The sequence below is a fragment of the Asparagus officinalis genome, chromosome 1, assembly GCF_001876935.1.
Source record: "Asparagus officinalis chromosome 1, Aspof.V1, whole genome shotgun sequence".
Classification (NCBI taxonomy): domain Eukaryota; kingdom Viridiplantae; phylum Streptophyta; class Magnoliopsida; order Asparagales; family Asparagaceae; genus Asparagus; species Asparagus officinalis.
The window spans coordinates 40317414-40321514 of record NC_033794.1 but is presented as its reverse complement, the minus strand read 5'-3'; positions in this window follow the sequence as shown (position 1 = coordinate 40321514).

The window sequence follows — 4101 nt, the reverse complement described above, 5'->3', positions numbered from 1 at the left end:
TGAAGTTCAGTTTAGAAATGATGATATTTTGCCTAATGCGCCCAATGTAGAGGGCAATGATAGTGTGCTTGAACCATATAATGAAGCTAGGAAGGTAGTGACTGATGATGACGGTGCCCACAATGATGATTCCTTTCAAGCTACAGATATTGAAGCTCAAGAAGCAATATGTAGTAAAGATGAGGAATTGAATGAGATTAGGCAATGCAATAAGAAGATTTTAAGTCAAGAAATGGGCAACATTGCTGTATGCTCTAGTGCAGTATTGGGAGAGGGTGTTGATGTAGACCCTTCAATGAGTTTTAACACTGTTATAGCCCTCCCTCTCCCCCACCTAGAGTGGTTAATGCTAATGTATCTACAGCAATTGAAGCTGAGACTCCAACTTCATCAACAACACCTCATGAGAATTTGCATTCAAGAGTTGACAACACGGATAATGTTCCAAGGCCATCAACCACTGTTCTTCCTGAAACATGGCCAAATTATTGGACAACCTATGATGGTGGATATGAATCAGATCCTAGACAAGTGATGATGAATGTCCCATAGTGGCAAGTGATGAGGAGGAAACTCTCAACCAAAGATTCTCAAAAAAGTTAGAAAAGGTCAAGTATATTTTTTTAATGAAGAAGTTGATATGAAAAATGTTCAATTATCAGCAGGATTAAAGTTCACGTCAAGAAAATTTTTAAAAGAAGCTATATTGAATTACTCTATATAACAACACAATGACATGGTTTATGTCAAGAATGATAAGTGGCAACTTAATGTGACTTGTGCACTCTGCCATTGGCAGCTAAATGCAGGACCAAGTCATGATGATTCCACTACTTGAAAAATCAATAGCATGCACCCTTATCATACATGTAGTAGGACATTCAAAAATAGGTTAATCACAGAAAGTTGGCTTGCTGGAAAATATCTTGATAAATTTTTGAGAGATCCTAAGTTCAACCCTAAAGACATGAAAGCAGATATGCTAAAAGAATATGAGATCATAGTAGATTTAAGGAAATGTATGAGGGCAAAGAATAAGGTTTTGAATGCAGTAGATGGATTATTTAAGAAGCAATATGGTTTGTTAAAGCTATACATGAGAGAGCTTTTAAGGAGTAATGACGGCACTACATGCATTCTGAAGGTTACAGATCAAGAGGACTCATCACAATCAAGGGTTTTTCAAAGATTCTACGTGTGCTTTGCAGGTAAATTTTTTAGTATATGTTAGAAAATATTGATGTTTTATCAAAGATTCTATGTGAAAGTTTTTAGCTCATATAAAATTCTTTTATGTGTACTCAGCTATGAAAAATAGATTTCCCAAAATTGTAGACCAATATTTAGACTTGATGGGTGCTTTCTTAAACATGCATGTGGTGGACAATTGCTATGTGTTGTGGGGAGAGACGACAATAACCAAATATGGTCAATTGCGTGGGCTGTTGTGGACGGTGAAACTAGGAGCTCTTGGCAATGGTTGATAAGAATCTTATCTAATGATCTCAATATGGGAGAGGGTGAAGGATGGACTGTACTGTTCGCGGGAAAAATTATTGCTTTCATTGAAGTCATTGCACTCTTTGGTAACAGTTTATCGGTTACAGAGGAAAAATTATTGCTTTCATTGAAGTCATTGCACTCTTTGGTAACAGTTTATCGGTTACAGAAAGATCCGGTCTTTTTATTGGTAACAGTTTATCGGTTACAGAAAGATCCGGTCTTTTTATAAGATCCGGTTACAACGAGATCAAAAGCAAAAGAAAAAGTTACATTCTTCCTTGTTTGTCGAACGAATCACGAGCTCTTGTTTTGCGATCACTCGCTTTTGTGGGTTCTTCGCCTGCGCCGGGGTTAATCCGTGGACCACCGTACGATCTAGATCCGGTCGGATCTACACAGTATAGCGGGTGTTATCTCACGAAGGAAATAACAGCCGAGGGTACTATTTCACCAAGGAAATAATAGCCTTCTCGGGATCAAAAACCAAGTTTTGATCCAGAGGATGACCGTACAGATCTCAGATCCAATCTCTCTCGAACTCCTGCCTTGTTTGACGTGGATGCTCGCCGAGAACCAGATCTGGAAGTCGAGTCTTCAAAGCTTCGAGAGTTCAAGTCCAATCCTCAATCCAGCAGAGTTTCGGCTCCAAAAGTTCCAACCTCCCAACAATGAGCCCCCCTAGCCTATTTATAGGCACTCAGACTTGTGCCTTAGCACAATTGGCCGGCCACCTTGGTGGCCGCTTCGGTGTTTGAGTTCGATTCTGTTCTATGGTTGGATGATTCGTTAACTCACCGAACCGTTAGCTTGATTCCGCATGCGAGTGGATGTATTCCATTGTTTGCGTGCGGTTCGTTAGCCTCGTCGCCTCGTTGATCCGCTTCGTCGTGTGTCTTTTGGCTTTGGTATTATGGACTAACGATCGTGTTTGGATATGTCACCCGATGGTTCGTTGGTTTATCGAATCACCGTGCTGAGCTGTGCTAAGGGACCCATAGGCAGTTTTATACGCCTATAGATACCCCCTCCAAAGTATTTCAGCCTCGTTCTTTTATAGAAGAGTCTGGAATACTTTGGATATGATTGTCCCAACCTTCAGTCGGTGTAACGGGACCTTGGAATGGCTTCTGTTCTTGATTCCTTCAATCCTTCAGGCTATTCGGTGCTTCGTCGAATGTCTGTAAGGTTTCCGATGCTGTATTTATTGTCTGACCGTTGTCGGAATTTCGAACTTGAAGTCGATTCCTGATTTTCTGATCTTTAGCTCGTGTTTGTTGGTTCAGCATAGAACTGACCATCGATTATTGGCGTTGAGTTCTTATTTGCGACGCGTTGTCCTGCGAAGTGTTGTTGAGTTATCCTTAAGAATATTTTCAGAAAAACATTCTCCAGAAACTTCTCAACCAAAAATAGAAAATAGTTTATACTCGTATACCTTATTGGAGTATTTTTCGTGCCCGAATAAGCTGAACCGGCCTGATAATGAGCTGAACCTGTCTGATAATGAGCCAAAAAAAAGGCAGTAATTAGGCTCAAAAAATCTTCTACCCCTTTCGAATGTGTGGGAGAGGAAAGAATAAGCAAAGGACTGAACCCTCGGTCGATTTGAAGTCGTTTCGATGCTCGGTTTAGCTTCAATTTGAATTCTGGTTCAAATCTGGTTCAAACTGGTTCAACCTGGTTCAAGACTGGTTCAACCTGGTTCAAGGCTGGTTCAGGACTGGTTCAAGACTGGTTCAGACTGGTTCATTCTGGTCTGGTCTGGTTCAGTCTGGTTTGGTCTGGTTCAGCCTCTTTTGAACTGATTTGGACTGGTCTGGTCTGGTTCAACCTGGTCCGGTCTGGTTCAAGGCTGGTTCACACTATAAAAGGGGTTCTTTTCCTCTTTCTTTTCCTCCTCCTAGGGCTGGCCACCTCTATCCACTCTTTTTGGATTTTCTCTTCCCTCGAGCATCCGTTCTCCTTCAAATCTTCATATTTGTCTTAGATCTAGCCTTCCTTTGGATCTTAGACTGAAAAATCTCTCAAAAATCTCCATATAAAAATTTCTCTCAGGCCCCTCGAGTACGTGGTTCGAGCCTTTTTTAAGATCTGATTTTTGTCGGATCCTCGAGCTTTCTTTCAGGTATATCCTCCATAATTTTAGCATATTTCATGCTTAATTCAATTTATGAATTTGTGGGATCGCATGTGAGGGTTAGGATTATGATTTGGCACCTCGAGCTCATCTTTCAGGGGGTAGAATTTGGAGATAAAAAAAGGAAAATTTTTTTCTGGATCTGATCCCCTGATTTATTTTGCAGATCATCATGTCGCGTGTCCCGAGAGGTCGCTCCCCTACTGCATCGGCTGATGGTGTGCTTCCCTCGTATGCTGGTGAGCTCTTTTTGGCGTATTTGCAAATTAGTCCTTTATCCCCATTTTGTTCTCCTTGGTGAGGCAATCGGGAAGAGCCTTGATTCTCCTTGGCGAGGATCGACGCTTTAAAGATGTGTTTTGCTTGGTCAAAACCACATCTCAAAATAAATATGTTCGCGGGAAAAATCGTGTCTTTCTTCATTGTTGATATCATTGCTATCTCAGTTAACAACTTTATGC